Source organism: Anopheles funestus, chromosome 3RL, assembly GCF_943734845.2.
Source record: "Anopheles funestus chromosome 3RL, idAnoFuneDA-416_04, whole genome shotgun sequence".
NCBI classification, from domain to species: Eukaryota; Metazoa; Arthropoda; class Insecta; order Diptera; family Culicidae; genus Anopheles; species Anopheles funestus.
The window spans coordinates 37333216-37352849 of NC_064599.1; the positions used below are offsets into that span (position 1 = coordinate 37333216).

Here is a 19634-nt window from a genome sequence, read left to right on the forward strand (position 1 = left end):
ATAAGTCTTGGTACGACCTGGCCGTTCTTAAGAAGTAAAAAAAAATCGAACATGTATTTCTTTATTTCCTGTTGTTTAATTCATTAAGAATAAACTTGTTTAGTACGGTTTTAAACCCTTTTTTCATTATTTATATCATATATCGTATTCATTACATATAGTAAGTTCGCTTTATATTATATTATTTTTTCAGGAGGGAATGGCCAGTAATTTTACATAAAGCATTGAAAATTTAAAACTTTTTTCATATTATGTTACTTTTTACAGTACTACTAGGGGTAATTTTTTAGGAACTTTGACAAATCTTAAATCTACTACATTGCCTAGTTTCGACTTAATTTGTAAAGAATTGTTTAAAAATTAAACTAATTTTGTTTACCGGAGTTCATAAATTGTGTAAAAAATCAATCGATTTTGAAAATACAATAACATTGATTCAAATATCAATACGGCCAGGCCGTTCTACCTGAATAAAAAAAAAAGATTGATTCAAATATGACGTATGCCCAACCCTAATGGGGAAAAAATTAAAATTTGACAAACCCAATTTTTATGTTTTATGTAAGTGTAATTTTATGTAATATAATATATTTTACAATTATATAATCTATTTCAACCGACGGGAAAACAAGAATTATTGAATATTTTTTTACCCTTGAATTGAGCAAGTATTATTATATTTTTTAACTAATAAATAAATCGTTAAAACACACGGATAAGAACACCCCCCCTTGTGTTCTTGATGTTATATAAGGAAGTTCAAAGGTAAAACCTTTAGGTATAACAAATTGCCACAACTTTTCATAGGCAATCCGGCCAAGAAACATTAGTCATTCAGTTTGTTTTGGGAAAGAAGAGAACCTAGAGGATGAGGTTCCGTCCCTCATTTCAATGCCTTTGGTGTCCGTGATGTAGAAATATACAGATGACAACACTAGGAAACAAAATACACGGCAGTAGAAGGTACAGTGAACTGTCGTAAAGGGGAACCTTTTTTGTTTTCCTACAGAGGCACCAAATTACCTTGCGAAGAAAAGAAAAAAAAAACAAATTCAAACATCGAAAGAAACATCACTCAATACGAAGAAGCAATGGGCCAAACTTCGATTTGGAATATCCAAGAATCGAACTGGTTCTATCCCTCGGGAACCATTAGATCAGTTACCGCGGCAAACAAAAAAGAACCGTACCGATGGATGAGCCGTATAAAAATGAGTTTCGTTACAGCGCACCATAAATAAGCGACATAAATGTGCGCAAAAGGTTGCCGAATAAAAATGGGCCGGATGGTTTTTGGGGTTCGAATTTGCCTACCGTTGCTGAACGGTATGCATGGGGAATGGGTAAGAAATATGTTTTTCTTCCAAATTTCCCACCTCCCCCAAAACACCCCCTCCGTTATCGGAAGTGCAAACGGTATCGGTTTGCAAATGAATCAATGGTAGGGAAAATAGATTTCAGGACTTCTTGTCTTCCTTCGTAATACCTAGGAAAGGTTGTTTTGTTCCATCTCATCCTCTCTCCCTCTCTGTCTCTTTTAAAGCAAAAAAAAACGAAAAACAAAAACGCCGGTAATGGATTGCGTTCGTGCGCAAATGGCGACACATTTCCACCCGGCTCACAAACCCATCGGATGGGAAAAAGGTGAAAAGGTCGCGAATGGTTGCGTGCCCCGTATCGGCAGCTCGCACCGATCGGAAGATCGAGTTTTTGGTGTGTCCCGGGAGAATTTGGGGATGGTTCTTCTTAAATCAAAAGTTTCCTCATGGAATCGGGCTTTTGGACGGTCGGTTCCGGTACGGTGCCCGTGTGACCGTGTTTGCCAACCGAAATAATGTGTCTAGCAGCGTATTAGTCGGTGGCGTATTCGATGCTACCGTCGAGTTTCACATTCATCCTCTAATTTCATTTTCAGCAACGCAGTCGGTTCGGGTGATATATTGAATATATGCAAATATGGACGCTCTTTGCCCTGCCTTCGGTAGAGTCACGGACTGAAGCGCTGAGTGGCCTAGCCTCTGATCACTAGCCATGATTACTGGCCGTTTCGTTCAGTGGACGGTTACGATTAATCCACTCACACACACACGCACACACACACACACATACCGTCGCGTGAATAGTCAAATGGTTCCCGGGCCGTAACAACTGGCCATTCGGTTACGGCCGGTGATGTGCTTCCGGGCAGCCGACTGGAACGAATGGAATTGTTCATGCTGTTTGTGGCCTATAATCACCGGCTGGGTGCAGTGTAGCCGGTGGTCCACCGATGCCGATGCTGCGACATTTGCGGTGATCTATTTGCACCATTTTGGGTTGGCAAATGTGTACGATGAACGAGAATACCGTCCAATGGTACCGTCTTCCCTCGGTCACCAAACATTGCCGGACACAAAACCCGGGTATGGATGATTCGGAGTTTGAAAATGAGCGTTATGGATGCTGGCATGCTTAACTGCCAATGATTGGAAATTAATCGTTTGCTCGTTGATGTAGCGGAATTATTGTGATGCTAGTGCGCGAGCCCACTGGGTTGGGACTGCCGTTTGGTGTGTGATACTTTTCTGCTACTATCGGGGTGGAATTCAATTATTTGACTGAAGCAGACGCGCAGGTTCGAGGATAAACATGGTTTGGTGTATGTTGGGACTGTTTAGAACATTGGGACATTACTGTTGAAGGGCGCAATTGTGATTGCGAAAGATAACATTGCGTTATGCGCGCTAAACATACTTGAGAACGGAATGTAAAATATCAATTATAAATTTTTCATTTATTGTATTTGTTACTAAAGTTTTTGGGGAAATTATTTGTATTTTAATTATTATCATCACTATTGTAATTAAGTATGATAAACAGAACTAATAATCAGATAGGGCTTAGCCCGGTGGTGTAAGTGACAACGGTACTGGTTCTCTAAAAAACTAAAATTATATTTCCCTAGTTGTTAATTAAGCAATGAACTGTTTTTGTACGTAATTTTACTAAAATATATTGTTAATTTTCTTTTGTGCTTTTTTTGGATTAAAATTTTTTAGTTTAAAATGTACTTCAACCTTTTAAACTGCATTTTTGATCTCATTACTAAATTTGTCTTGTATTTTGCAGGCATGGACTTGCAATTCAAATTTTCCATCCATTAAGCAGAATTTCGTTCGTTCGCCGTTTTTAAAGAATAAAATATAGTTTATCTAAAGTATTTAGCTACAAAAAAATTTCAAATATGATTTCTCAGCAGTACAAAACTCTATTCACACAATACCATCATTCCCTATGAAACTGTTTACGAACTAAGCAATGTGCTGGGGTCATTCTACACATTACAACATTTTATCAGAGAAGATTTCTTTTAGTCAGAATAAAAAATACTTTAAACATGAATGTTACATACAAACACAATTGTTATTTTACTAGATAGTCTTTACTGCAAAAAAGTTATTCATATACATAGAACACACAGCATCTGACTGGCGTGCCATAGTGTGTTCAGTGAATGCCAAACATGTTTCCATCTTTTCATTACATCTATAAAGTTTTCAAATTTCGAGTATTATATTTTAATTTTAAATTATTCTTTTCAATCATACTTCCAAATTTATGGAATACATGATATAAAACCTGCAATAAAGTTGATTCTACTGAATTTATCCGTTGCCTGTAATTCGACAGTGTTTTTATTTTATTAACTATTGAGAAGAAATATTTTGTTGTCATTTGTTAAACACTTCCTCACTAAATGATTTAGGAGAACATAAGAAAAATACTTAAAGTTGGAATTAAAAATGCGACTCATCAAACGCACCCAGGCTCAACAGTTGTTCTCGAGAACTCTTCAAAACGCTAATCATTTTGTCCCCCAAAAACCGTACATGACACAAACTCACAAATTTGGTGAATTTTCCCTCCCCGAAAAGCACCATCGGGAATAAAGTAATAATTTTCCGCACATAAAAAAAGTGTTTTTGGTGGAGTGCCCGCGGTGTGTGACGGTTCCCGGGACAATCACTTCCGACACAATCGCATTAAATGTGCGGATCTGCCAGTCGGATCTGAAAGCGAGAGAGAAAAAGTGGGCCGAATGGATGGAGCCACCGATGGCCACGAGAAATAAATTAACAGCAAATCTATTTTCCTCCCAAAAATGATGGTCGGAACGGGCCACGGGCATGCCGCTCGTTTGGATGTAGTTCACGGTTGATGTCGCGCCGGGGTTAACATTAGTGTTTATGCACGTCGGTGTACGAGAGGTGGAAAGGTGCGTGTCCGGTGCGCGGTGAGGGGTGTCCTATCTTTTGTAGATCTCTCTCCCGGTGTGTTCATTTGAATGCGACTGAGGGTGGTTGTTGGTGGGTGGGTACGAGTGGCATTATTATGATACGGGAATTGAATTGTGGCTTGGACGTTGTTGGCTATGTCACTGATGCTGCTGCTGCTGCTGCTGCTGATGGTGCTGTTGCTTCCATACTGCACCAGATGATGATCGGTCTCTGGAGGCTTGGATTCCCCGCTTTGGTGGCGTTCCGATGGATGGTTGTTGTTCCCATTACTGCTAAGGGCTAATGATGCTCATGTGACTTTTTAGTGGTCTGATTTTTAGCAGCAGATTTCGCGTGGCGCTATTCTTCGTTTGTCAGTCGTCGGTGCTCTCGAGGGTAATGTTGGAGGGTAGAACAATAATCGAACAATGTGTTGGTTTGCACCGAAATGCTCTCATTTGCAACATGGGGTATTTGTTGTAGTTAGTTTAGCATTTTTTGGACTTGCCAAACCGAATGTGATGTGTGTGGTCATGTTAGAATAGATGATTTTTGTGTATGTTTTGGGTAGAGTTGAAAGCAAATACCATCAACCTTTTGATGGGTCATTTGAACACTTTATAGAGAAGGCTTTCATTGAATGTAACAAGCCAACATGCGGTTTGTACGAAATAATAGGATGGATAGTAAACAGTCACTTTGTGGTTCTGCCTAAATAAATCCTTTTTTTGTATTTTTTTGAATTAATTTAGTTTGATGTACGAATGTATTTTACAGTATGCTGACAAGTTTTTGAGTTGTTGTTTAATTAATGTGTATGCATTTTGTTTTGAATCTCATATATGTTTATCGTGGATGGTTAATCTCTACATTAAGTTAAACTCTTGATATAGGTATAGGTATGCTGACTATGTCAGCAGAGGAAACTACAAATTGAAAAACAGTTTGAAGATTTCACACATTTTCAGGAATGAACCGAAGCCAATCGGCGTTTGGGGCTCACTTTGCGGACTCGTACAGAATGATTCCCGAAAGTAACATCGAAGAATCAAAGCTGGAATTTAATGATCTAGAGGCTGCTGCAAATCATAATAGTAAAATTCTTAATGATGTGGGAAAAGGTTTATTTATCAACGCTCGATCGCATGTCTTCGAGTGTAAAAAGTTAATGATTTTTAAATTGAATTGTCTAACAACAGATGTATTTTTACGTTATTCTGTAATTTATTAAGTCATTATCATCGGTGTCGAATCATCGCTCGTGGCTATAAAAGCACGATCATAAGATGGACCTTCGTTCCACGGTTTAAGCTCAGTTGGAGCTACTGTTTGTAGTCGAATGATGTTACGCTGCTCGATTTATTTGTGGTATTTAAGGTGCAAACGTGTGATATTAGAAATATTGCATTAATTTTTGTGTGTGGTATTTCAGTGTTGTTACCATCGTCGGTCTGTTTGGACATATTGGGTGCTTCAAGTTTGACTGCAGAAAAAAACTTCAATCCGATCCATGTAAGATCGACAACTGGAACCCGTCTGAGGAAGGGTATTTCATGTTAAAATATACACCGGAAAACAGTTCTAGTGCTACGCTACGTAACTTACAAGCAACGACACTCGAAGGTCAATTTTGCACCGAATTGGGCAATGTGTTTGAATCATTCACCATTGAAGATTCGCCCATGTTAAAAACGGTATCATTTACGAAAGATTGTAATGTAACGGGGTTTGAGATATTTAAATCATCAATATTTCGACTTGCTTTCGAACAAAACATTTTTCTGCAATATTTTAGAATTAAATACAGTCCAATGCGCAGTATTCCTCCAACTGTGAGCAACTTACTCGATGTGTATGAAATCATCATACGAATATGCAAAATTGAAAGTGTTGATTTGAACTTGTTCTGCTCTTTAAAAAATCTTAAACGTTTAAATATAGGCCAAAATAAAATTACCTACATTCAAAGACCATCTAACGCTTCATGCATGCCAAATTTGATGGAAATTAATTTGGATTACAATGAGCTTAAGAGGATAAATTTCGAGGTGTTTTGGCCTTTTGCAAAACTGTCACAAATTAATTTGCGAAATAATAAGATTGACACAATTGCTGGAAAGCTGATGAACCCAGATGTATTTAATTTAATACTACCCCACAATCGCCTGAAGGTATTAGATTTCTGCAATTGGTCAGGTACAAAAGTAATCATTTTAAATTTATCCTTCAACAACCTAAATCGTGTTCCCCGTTGCCTCTACAATATATTATCACCAAAAACTAAGATGATTGTACTTCCGGGAAATCAAATAGAACATTTCGAAGTAGAAGATTTCGAACAGCTTCCTAATTTACAAATGATCGATATGTCGTACAACAAAATTGTTTCAATCCCTTTGAACAAGAGTTTATATCCTCCAATGTTAGTAGAATTGTATATGTATGAAAACCCAATATTAAGCGTACCAAATGGAACATTTGAAAGGATCTGCATACGATTTGGAGAACGTCCGGAGTCGTATGGAATCTGATAAACTTTGAAAATATTGCTTAGTGAAATACTTACGTGATTTAAAAACTTTTGTGCAATGTGCATTTGTATGATTTGGTTATAGTAAATGCGTAAACTTAGAGTGAAATATCGTGTTTTCTCTTATTTGTTATAATATCACTAACTGTATCCGTTTCTCTCGTCTAAATAAAATGTGTTGTGCAATCCTGAAAAAACCATACTTTGTATTATTCTGTTTTTACAATTTTGAAATTGTTAATATATTTTTTGTGTAAAATATATAATTATGTAGAACAAGAGATACGTCTATCAACTGCACAATCGGATGCATCTATGTCTAAGACTCTTCTGTAACTCCAATCAGACAATAAAAACATACAAAGATAACACAATACCGATTTTCGAGGGCATTTTGCAATTATCTTGCCCAAGTAATTTGGCAAATGTTTTTCCGCTGATCCGCTTAATCTTGGAAATTGATGACTGAAAATTTGAAAACCTGTGGTCTATTGTTCATCCAGCGTGGAGATTCATCCGCTGGATGTCATTAGCATTCATGCAAATAGAATATAGCATATTAATGATATTTTAACACAAATGTCAAACAATAAAAAATAAAAATACGCAGATTAACAATTCTCTATTATATTTTCTTTTTAAAATAATAGATTAACAATTCGGTCAAACTCTCAATTGGATATAAAAGATCGACTAACACTTGTGATATTCAGTAGAACCGTATGCCGTAAATAAATGTATGAATTTCACTGACCGGAAAATCGGAATTAGAGTGATATTTAGAAAAAGGATGTGTTGCACGTTAGAGTGTCAGTTTGCTACTGTTTTTTATTCTGTCCGGTTACAAGTTCATTCGTAGTTCATGCGTTGAGTTCATTTTTCGGTAGCCGAATATTAATCGAGCCTAAATTTTCATAATTTAAGCTCAGTTGGAGCTACTGTTTGTAGTCGAATGATGTTACGCTGCTCGATTTATTTGTGGTATTTAAGCTGCAAACGTGAGGGATCTGCAGTTCCATGTCCCGAGTTTCCAATCGTTGTCCTTGTTTCGGTGCGTGGGTCTGTATCTGTTAATCCGATTCGAAATTTCTTGATTACTTTTCGTTGCAATTATATTGGGGGTGGCTTGCAAGGCCTCTCCCCCAACCCCCTGTCTCGTCGGAGGGCCTACGCAACCTAGCTGTTTAAAGTCCCGTAGGGTGCCAGGACAGAAGGGACATCCAGCCGCCCCTAACATGGAGAACAGACGCTGGCTGTCCCCCTCCGCTCAATTTAGCCATATACCCCATCTTCCCAAGGGGTTGGGTTTCCCCGTATACCCAAGCTCAGATATTTGGAGAGATATGTTACCATTCTGTACGACGGGGACGTATTGAGTCGGAGTAGGGTATGGAGTGCCTATATTATCCTTCTAGAGGCTTCGGATCCATACCCATATCAGTGCGGTATGGCTACATACACTGACAACAGACATCGACATCATCGGACGGACATCTGCGGCGGTGTGCGACGCGTACACCCGACTGAAACGCGAGGCCGACAGAATTGGATTGAGGATCAATGCGACGAAGACAGAGTACCTGCTTGCCGGAGGCTCTGACCGTGATAGAACCCGACTCGGGAGCAGAGTATCAGTTGACGGCGACGATCTCGAGGTGGTAGAGGAGTTCTGCTACCTTGGTACGATCGTAACTTCGGACAACAACATGAGCAGCGAAATCCGAAGGCGCATTGTTCAGGGAAATCGTGCCTACTACGGGCTCCACAAACTCCTGCGATCCAGAAGGCTCCAGCAACACACGAAATGCACGATATATCGCACACTGATACGTCCGGTAGTCCTCTACGGGTACGAGTCCTGGACTCTGCTAACGGAGGATGCCAATGCACTCGCTATTTTCGAACGGCGGGTGCTAAGGACTATCTTTGGCGGTGTGTGCGAGCAGGGCGTGTGGAGAAGGAGAATGAACCACGAGCTAGCTGAGCTGTTTGGCGGTGCAGATATCCTGACGGTGGTCAAAGCCGGAAGGATACGATGGCTGGGGCACGTGATGAGGATGCCGGACTCATGCCCCACCAGGAAGGTGCTCGTCAGCGATCCGTTCGGCACGAGGCGGAGAGGAGCACAGCGAGCTCGTTGGCTGGATCAGGTGGAGTCGAACCTGTCGGAGATCGGATGCAGCCGTGGATGGAGGACTGCAGCCCTGGACCGAGTTTCCTGGAAACGGATTGGCGACCAGGCCATGTCTACGCGACGTGCTCGACCATGAGCAGGCCAGAAAAGAAGAAGAAGAAGAAGGTGCAAACGTGTGATATTAGAAATATTGCATTAATTTCTGTGTGTGGTATTTCAGTGTTGTTACCATCGTCGGTCTGTTTGGACATAATGGGTGCTTCAAGTTTGACTGCAGAAAAAAATTTCGATCCGATCCATGTAAGATCGACAACTGGAACCCGTCCGAGGAAGGCTATTTCGTGTTAAAATATACACCGGAAAACAGTTCTAGTGCTAAGCTACGAAACTTACAAGCATCGAAACCTGACGGACAACTTTGCACCGAGTTGGGCAAAGTGTATGAATCATTCACCTTTGAAGATTCGCCCATGTTAAAAACGGCATCATTTACGAAAGATTGCACTATGGCTGCTATTAAAATTTTTAAGTCATCGATAATTCGGCTTCACTTTGAAAGAATCAGCTTTATGGATTATTTTAGCATTAAAAGCAGTCCAATGCGCAGTATTCCACCAAGTGTGAGCAACTTACTCAATGTTAGGGAAATCATCATACGAATATGCAAAATTGAAATTGTTGATTTGAACTTATTCTGCACCTTAAATAGGCTTAAAAGCTTAAATTTAGGCCAAAACAAAATTACCTACATTGAAAGACTGACCAACGCTTCATGCATGCCAAATTTGTTTTCAATTGATTTGGATTACAATGAGCTTAAGAGGATCAATTTCGAGGTGTTTTGGCCTTTAGCGAATGTAACAATATTCAATTTTAGAAATAATAAAATAGACACAATTGTTGGAAAGCTGATGAATCAAAAGGAATCTAATTTAATACTATCCTACAACCGTTTAAAGGTATTAGATTTCTGCAACTGGCAAGGTACACAAGTAATCAGTTTAAATCTAATGTCCAATAATCTAACTCGTGTTCCCCGTTGCCTGTACAAAATACTATCACAAAGAACTAATGCGATTCTACTTCACATAAATCAAATAGAACGTTTCGACGCAGAAGATTTCGATCGGTTACCTAATGTAGAGCTGATCGATATGTCGTACAACAAAATTGTGTCAATCCCTTTGAACGAGAGTTTATATCCTCCAATGTTAGTCGAATTGAATTTGTATGAAAATCCAATAATAAGTGTACCGCATGGAACATTTGAGAGGATTCTCGTGAACTGTGGAAAACCTTCGGATGCAATATTATACTTTTAATTTAATATGAAGTAATTTTTTTTATTTATTTATTTATAAGTAATGATTACGGCTTAGGCCGTATTGTCAGCCTCTGAAGCTGAAGAAGTACATTTTTCACGAGGCATTTCCTCCTTGTATTTTACCTTATCCCGGGCATACTCGGTTGTGATAGCGCGTTTTGTGGTTATTGCTATTGTTGATGCTATTGTTGTTGTGGGTTGATTTGTTCGAAGTCCTATTGCTTTTTGTGCGTATTGTTGTTGAATACATGTGGATAATTGTCCATATTGGTTCTATTGTTTGATGGTGAATCTGGTGAATATAGTGAGTGCACCAATAGCGGTCTTGTCACTCGTTGCTGGGGTGCTGCACAGGACTGTAAATCCAGGGCCATAGCTGATGGACATAGAGACAAGTACAGTGCGTTTTCCTTACTCTTTGGGGTCGATATCCTAGTTGCCTCTCCTGAGTTAAGAATTGAAAATGTATACCTGTCGCAGATTTCTCGGATAATGGGGGCGCGGTTATCATCCGTAACGCCCCCCCCCCCCTCGCCCATTCTACTCCATGGCAGTTAAAATCTCCCAGGATTAAAAGCGGACCAGGCAAGATCACTGCTAAATTTCCAAGATCCTCTTTGAACTTTTCAATTTTGTCACTTTCATTGTTGGCTATCGGGGGGATATAAACATATCCAATTGCCACGTGAAGGTCACCTATTTTGGCCTGTATTGCGACAGTATCCATCATTTCTTGCCTAGGTGTTGATACTCTGGAGAAGGTGTGACTCTTTCCTATAGCAATCAGTACTCCCCCACCCCTGGTAATTCGATCGTCACGGATTATGTTATATTCCGGGAAGGTTAACGTAATGTCGTCCGATAGCCAAGTTTCACATAGGACGAAAAGATCGCAATTATGTTCGCCTACAAGTGCTTTAAAGGAATTCAGTTTTCCGAGCAAACTTCTACAGTTCCACTGTATGAAGGTAGCCATTGGAGAATTAATCGTCCAATCGGACCATCATTGAGCCAGCCACTGCTTGATCATCCCCTTCAGGTAAGGAAGGGCCCAAGTAGCGATCAATTGCAAAGGTTGCGGGAGGTTAAGGGTCATGAGGAGGGACTGGAGGATCTCAGAAAGGGATTTGGCAGGGATTCTCGGGAAGTTCCTAGGCTCTGTGGAGAAAGCCAGGCATTCCACAGGAGCATCGGTCCGAGGGGATCGCTTACTCTTGGGCTGTTTCCTGGGATTTTGTGGAGGAGCAGCAGAAGGAGCAGCGTCACGTTTTGGGGTGACGGGGGAGAGTGTTCCATTTTACCCGCGACGCTTTGGTGCCAAGGGTTTAGTTTTAGCTTTTAGAACCATCCGTTGTACTTTTTTATAAAGTACTCCCGGTTCTTTAATGATCTCATCGTCGCCTGATCTAGAACAGCCGGGTTAGATGCAGCATTTGCATTACCTTCGGACAATGCCGCAAAGGGGTTCGAAACTTGATTCTTGAATAAGTGTTGCATAAATTATTCGGAATTATGCATTTGAACGGTACGCTCACAAGAAATGTATAATCAGTATTTACTGATGGTGTTCCCATTTTTATTATGAAATCATTAGCTGTTTTAGTTTTTCATTAAATAACAATTGTCGCTGACAGAGCGATCGTACCAAAAATTAAATATAAAAAATAATTAATTTAATGTGAGTAATTCCGTCAATTGGGGCGGCCCGCTGGTGCATGTGATAAACGGCGCCAGTCCACACGGCAGGATCGGGTTCAAATCCCATCCGGACCGTCCCCCCGTAGCATGGACTGACTATCCGGCTACGTGGTAAAAATAAGTCTAGTAAGCCAGAAATGTCCGGCGTGACCAGTAAGGTCGTTAAAGCCAAGAAGAGAGAGAATTCCGTCAATTAGGATTGGCGGTAGAATGCCTCTTAACTACGTTCTGCGCGTGCCATAACGCTCGATTCTGTGTGCGTGGATGCGCTATTGATATGAGTGCGATGATCGATCCTCCGATCTAACGTGCGAATCTACTAACACAACAACTAACACAAATGCGTAATGGATCCTAGCGTCGTGGACCGCAGTATGGAAAGAAGTGTAAATCAGTCAGGGACAGTAGGGAAAGACGAAATCCAGTGCTAACTATCGATAGCGCCGCCTGTTATTGGCACACGTTCACGTATTTGTAACATAAATAAAGGGACTTTAATGTGCATCAAATTGAGAAAGTGATTGGCCAAAAAAGGAGTAGCATTGTTCGCTGGAGGAAAGGAACATTGCCTGAATCCGTTACAACAACAGTTTTTCTATTTTTGTTTTTCCAACAGTACTGGGTATTTTTTATGGGAAGAATGTTTTGGAATCATAACAAGAACGTGCGGTCCACGATGCGTTTACATACATATTATTGAATTTAATAAACTACCTTCAGTAAATTAAGCTTAAAGATTGTCGTACCGATTTAATTATTGCAAGGAAAATGTATAAATTAGATGATACTGATAATTGTATAAATGGAGCGGTCCGCTGGTGTATTTGGTAAAAGACGCCGATTCCAAACGACAATACCGGGTAACAAATCATATTCCGACCGCCCCACGTAGTAAGGACTGACTATCCGGTTACGCGGTAAAATAAGTCTACTAAGATTGAAATGGCCGGCATTACTTTAAAGGTCGTTAAACCAAGAAAAGAGAGATACACCATGCATAGGTAATCTTGAAATTGATAGGCTTGCTCCAGGTTTATACGTACTTCTGCTGTCTGTGGAGTGTCTCTTTAATCTTCTCCTGGATTTGAATAAGACTTTGAGAACGACACTTAGACTTAGACACTTATCGCAAACACTGAGGTTAATTTTTCTGGGTACTATCACTAGTACCAGTATTAGTCAGTTGGCCCGAGAAGTCGCACAGTACCATGTCTTACGAAATAGTCGATGCAGCAGTTCAGCGGATATCATAGAGTCAGCATAGAGCTGCTCAGCTGATATGCGAACGACTCCAGAGGCTATATAAGATTTTATACTTTTGATAGTTGTTCGAAGTGCTCTAACCATCGTTTTAGCTGATCAGCTAAAGCTTTCAAAGGTATATTATGTAGTACTCATCTTTGCTCGGCGTCGCAAGATATCGTATAGGAGGCGAACGTCCCGGTGGCAGCGGCTTTTTTGTACCTTGGTCAACGACGAAGTTAGCCCACGCTCGTTTGTCTCGCCTAAATGAGCATATAACTTTTCTTTCTAGAGCCGAGTGTTGTTGGTTGACAAAAGCTTTGGTTCCTCTGGTTTTCGTCAGGTCTATCGCTGCTTTGGTATCTCTTCACTCCTCTATTTGCCTCCAGGATTCATTAGTGATCCACTGTTTTCACCGGGAGCTTAGCTAACCTAGCGCCGCTTTTCTCTTCATACAAGCTTCTCATTTGCTATCGGGTTTATGCAGTTAATTTTTTGTTTCGACAGAATGAACGTCCTGTGTATCCAGGCGTTCTCAAAGTGTGACGGCGAGAAGAATGACCTTGTAGAACAGGACTTTCTTAAATTCGACGGGTAGGATGATTCATTGAACGATCTACTGTGAACGAAAGAACTGTTGTACTTTGATCAAATGAGCGTATGTCGTTCGTTCTTTGCAATCAACTGCACCTAATGTATAAAAAATGAATGATATTTATTTCGCATTTTCACACAAAGCCAAACCAGATACCGTAATTAGTTTTTGTTATACTGTCTTTTTATTTTTACAGTCATTAACATTGTTATCAAATCATGAACTGGCTATAAAAGATCGATTACTGCTTACGAAACATGGCAGAACAACTAGTTACCCGGTTTAAGCTCAGTTGGAGCTACTATTTGTAGCCGAATGATGACACGCTACATAATTCCTTTGTGGTATTTAAGGTCCAAAAAAGTGATATTAGACATTTTACATTAATTTATGTGTGTGACATTTCAGTGTTGTTACCATCGCCGGTCTGTTGGGACATATTGGGTGCTTCAAGTTTGATTGCAGAAAAAAACATCAAATCGATCCATGTAAGATCGACAACTGGAACCCGTCCGAAGAAGGTTATTTCATGTTACAATATACACCGGAAAACACTTCTAGTGTTACACTACGTAACTTACAAGCATCGACACTGGATGGGCAATTTTGTACCGAATTGGGCAATGTGTTTGAATCATTCACCATTGAAGATTCGGCCATGTTAAAAACGGCATCATTCTACCATGATTGTAATGTGAGTGGTTTTCAGATATTTAAGTCGTCAATATTTCGAGTTACTTTTGAACGAAACAGTTATATGGGTTATTTTAGCATTAAAAGCAGTCCAATGCGCAGTATTCCACCAACTGTAACCAACTTACTCAATGTGTATGAAATCACTATACGAATATGCAAAATTGAAAGTGTTGATTTGAACTTATTCTGCACCTTAAATAGGCTTAAAAGCTTAAATTTAGGCCAAAACAAAATTACCTACATTGAAAGACTGACCAACGCTTCATGCATGCCAAATTTGTTATCAATTGATTTGGATTACAATGAGCTTAAGAGGATCAATTTCGAGGTGTTTTGGCCTTTAGCGAATGTAACAATATTCAATTTTAGAAATAATAAAATAGACACAATTGTTGGAAAGCTGATGAATCAAAAGGAATCTAATTTAATACTATCCTACAACCGTTTAAAGGTATTAGATTTCTGCAACTGGCAAGGTACACAAGTAATCAGTTTAAATCTAATGTCCAATAATTTAACTCGTGTTCCCCGTTGCCTGTACAAAATATTATCAAAAAACACTAAGATGATTCCACTTAGGATTAATCAAATAGAACGTTTCGAAGCAGAAGATTTCGAACAATTACCTAATGTAGAAATGATCGATATGTCGTACAACAAAATTGTGTCAATCCCTTTGAACGAGAGTTTATATCCTCCAATGTTAGTCGAATTGAATTTGTATGAAAATCCAATAGTAAGTGTAACGAATGGAACATTTGAGAGGATCCGCGTGCTATTAGGGGAAACTCCTGTCCAGATAAAAAGCTCTTAATTTATTATGAAGTCAAGTTACTACTTAAGATCAACATTCAAAATTTAAATAGGGAAAGTGTGCATTTGTATGGTTTGGTCGTAATAAATGCGTAATCTTACTGCTTAAATAAGGAATATTATCTTATTATTGTAAAAACACTAACTGTATCCGTTTTTCATTTAAAAAAACCATACACCTTTGTATTTCTGTTTTACGAGCAGTACTGCATATTTTTTTATCTGCAAAATGTTTTGGATTCATGGTACGATGTATTTACATATTGTTGATAAATATACTACCTTCCATACATTAAGCATTAAAATTTTCGTATCGATTTAAATATGGCAATAAACATGTATGAAAAAGGAGGGGGAATTCGAGTCTTTATTAAAATATTTTAACACAACATAACTCCTTTTATAGTCCTTCTTGGATAGCAGGGTCGATTAACGTATTAGCGCGAGGCGAAACAAAGGTTAGGACAAGCGCCATCGTGCTGTTGTAATAGCGTCGATACAAAGAGGCAGAATAAAAAACACAACGTAGGAGCAAACAGTGAAAATTCGCGTATACAAATAATTCCAAATTTTTCGCAATAAAACATGTCCACGAGTAGCGCGCGAACATAAGACTAGAAATTTGTAGTAGGGTACGTGAATTTCCGACAAATTTCAACGAACATTTTCTTCGCGATGACCGATCAAGTGAAATGGGCATTGAAGCGTCGCGGCTTGATGGTGTCTTTAGGGCGGTATGATCAATTCGCGAAGGACTTTGTGGAAGAGCGCTATATCGCTCAAGTATCATTGCGATTAGAGCGATTTAAGAAGTTGTAGTCTGACCTCGACGAAGTGCAGTTGCAGCTGGAAGAACATGCAACCGAAGAATGTGCAGTTGCAACCATGAAACGCGTTCTGAATGCGAAAACATTTGTTTTAGAGTGGAGTCGGAGTTGGAAAGAAAACTGCCTGTCGTCAGTGCTACTAAAGCGCTAACGGGTTTGAAGCTTCCGTTCCGGAACACCTACGAAGGCCTAAAAATGATAATACGGAGGAGCCCGAAATTCAGAAATTTCACTACCTAAGGGCCGCGTTAAAAGGTGAAGCCGTCCAAATAATCGAATCTATATTGCTCAGCACCGACAATTACGATTTAGCGTGGGATTCGGTGGTGTCACGGTATTCAAATGAATACCTGTTAAAGGGTCGGCATTCCAGTAGTTTGTCACCCCTGCTATAATGGAAGAGACATCCATAACGCTTCACATGGTGGTGGATAACTTCGAGCGTCATAGGAAAACGCTGGGGTAGGTCGGAGAGCCAATTAAGCATTGAGGCGGACTACTGCAGCATCTTTTTTTTTTTTTTTTTTTTTGCTCGGTTAGAACGGCCTGGCCGTATCAAGACTTATTTTAGCACGTAGCAGGATAGTCAGTCCATGCTACGGGGAGACAGTCCGGATGGGATTTGAACGCGGTCCCTGCCGTGTGGACGGACGCCGTTTTTCACATGCACCTACCTTCACATGCAATTACCGATGGACACCTTGCGTGAATGGAAGAATTTTGCAACCACAGCTGACAACCCCGATTACGATTCATTAGTGGAATATCTGTGCAGACGAATGTGCATGTTGGAATCGCTAATGGTGACGCAAGAGAAGACCATTAAAGGTGCTGCTTCATCTTGCGAAACCTCAGGACAAGCTATTACTGTTGCAGCATGCATGGTTTCCCTTCAATAAGAGTTAGAGCATTTCTGGAAGAGTGAAGAATTGCGCCTAAATCATTCTTCCTCAACAGAAGACAGCTACTGTAAGGACTACTACTACAAAAAAAAACCACGACTAGAAATTCCAGCGCTATCAGCGATTAGCCTAGTTTGAAAAAAGGATTTCGTCGTGATGTCCGCTTGAAAGAAGGATTCGCCTAGGACACATGGACCGTACCATCGGGAAACGAGATCAGCCAGCACCTGTATATTACCTGCCACATCTACGTCAACGGGGCATTCTCTCAACGATGGACTGTGTACTGTGACCTCCTAAACATCATGCTGCGGTTCAGGACTTATCGAGTCACATTGGAGATATCGCCAAAACGTACAGGGAACTAATGGTACGCAAAGATGATCACTGTTTTTTCGAGTTTTTTTAGATGGGACAGCGATGCACCTCTAGACACGAATGAGCTTGCTACCGTGACATGCGGGCTGTCTCCATCTTCGTTTTTGTCTACCCGGGCGCTGCTGCAACTTCCGACGATGAAGGCAAAGCTTACTCATTGGCCGAATCTGCTATCCGGCGAAGCTTTTACGTCCATGACGTTATCGGCGGTGCTAGTAGCGTTGATGAAGGCGTAAAGTTGTGTAACGAAGTCGGTGAGCTTATGTCCAGGGGAGGTTTCAACTTGCGTAAGTGGACGTCTAATCATTTAGAAGTGCTCGAAGGGTTGTCAGAAGAGCTCATAGGAACGCAATCTGTCAGGGAATTTATACCACATGACACGGTTAAAGCTCTCGGGATCGCCTGGGAGCCAGAGCTTGATGTGTTATGTTTCGGTGCGTCTCGGATGTCGTATAGTAATCAGCCAACTAAGCGTAGTATTTTGTCCGATATAGCGCGTTTATTCGATCCGCTAGGGATCATAGCACCAGTAGTAATAACCGGCAAAATTCTTATGCAATACTTGTGGCAAGTATCGTGCGGATGGGACGAACCCTAAGAGGAACCGGTGAGAGTTAGGTGGAATCAGTTCGCTAGGCAAATACCGTTGTAGGAAGGATATGTGCTTCAACGATAGGCGTTTTTACCGAATGCGGTACTAGAATTTAACATATTTAGCGATGCATCGGAAGGTGCGTATGGTGGATGTGTTTGCGCACGCTGTGCAGATGGTAAAGGAAACGTTAGGGAATCATTATTGGCTTCTAAATCTGGCGTATCTCCGCTAAAGGGATTAACGTTACCGCGTTTGGAGTTGAATTGATTCCTGCTTTGGTCGCACATTTGCATGATCGAGTCTGGAAAGCGCTTCGCATTGACGTCGCTAAGTCATGGTTTAAGTCGTAGTTCTGGCCGGAGTTAATCATCACGTTGCAAAGAATCGCTTCACAACCGAAATCCTTGGAAAACGTACTTGGCTAATCGGGGGGTCGAAATACTGCATTTCACTCGTGACGGAGTTTGGAGGCAAATAACGAGCTCGGAAAACCTCGTGGATCTTGTTTTGCGTGGCATGTCTGTTTCGGAGATCGTGGAGAGCAAAATATGGCGTAATGGTTCCAATTGGTTGGTGTCATCGAAGCCCACGTGGCCAATATCGAATCCTCCTTAAACCTGTGATGCAGATATGGAAAAGCGACTAGTTACAACCACTATGACGATAACAATATCAGTGCATCCTTGGTTCGAATGTTATTCGTCCTTTCGTCCGTCTAACCGAGCAAGAAGAAGAAGAAACCACCAGTTTGGTACCAGTCATAGCACAATGTCGAAGGTTTGTAGTGAACATAAAATAGAAAACTCGAACCATCTGGTGCAATTTGGAACAGCGGTTGAATGGATATTTGTCGTCAGATTTGCTGCCGAAGACAAATTGACTCAAGCAAGATGCATTCAACGCTGAAATAAAACTGCTGAAAAAAGAAAAGTCTTTAGCAAAATACTCACCGTTAAGAAGATTAAACCCTTTCTTTGACGAGCACGAACTATTGCTAGTTGGAGAACGACTAAAACTGTCTCAACTCCCTTATCAGGCCAAGCATCCAGTATTGCTGCCAAAAAGTATCCACTTGCACTACGAATAGCAGAGTACTTACATGTGAATCTATTCACCTTGTGGAGTAAGATTCCTCTTATCGCACTTACGTGAGAAATATTGGCCACTGAGTGGAAGACACTTGGTAAAAGGAATAGTTCGACATTGTTCCCGTTTTTTTTTCAAGGAGAGAGAAATCTTCTTAGACACCACCAACGGTGACATGGGATTTTTTACCCTGTAAAAAACTCTCCTTGGCCACGTAGTGTTGCTGCCACCACCCACGGGATCACCTCGCGGTATAACTTCACGAGTGGGGCTCTACAATGGACTTAGTCAACACCTTAACTTAACACCTTAGACTTAACACCTTAACGAGACGTACATTCAGGGTTCAGTACAAGACTCGCAGTACCCACAAGTACTCACCGACACTCACACACACTGACACATATAGCACATAAAGCAAAACACATCACATGTAACTCCCTTCACACTCGACCAAGTCTTTGGTCCACCCTCCAGGCGTATCATTGTTTCCGTTGTGAACAATTGAACAACTCCTAGTCGACCATTTGCAGTAACTGGTGTCGACTACGCAGTATC

General features: G+C 40.5%; 2 protein-coding genes across 3 annotated transcripts in view; both read left to right on the top strand.

Moving 5' to 3' along the window:
* The window catches only part of LOC125767607 (uncharacterized), a 74392-nt gene that overhangs the window by 5005 nt on the left and 49753 nt on the right, over nucleotides 1-19634 (top strand). The gene's annotated exons all lie outside the window — the stretch shown is intronic.
* Nucleotides 11964-19634, top strand: part of LOC125767670 (toll-like receptor 6) — a 35571-nt gene continuing 27900 nt past the window's right edge. The window contains exon 1 of the mRNA XM_049434490.1: nucleotides 11964-13846. The gene's annotated coding sequence lies outside the window, so the exon portion shown is untranslated. The remainder of the gene's footprint in view (nucleotides 13847-19634) is intronic.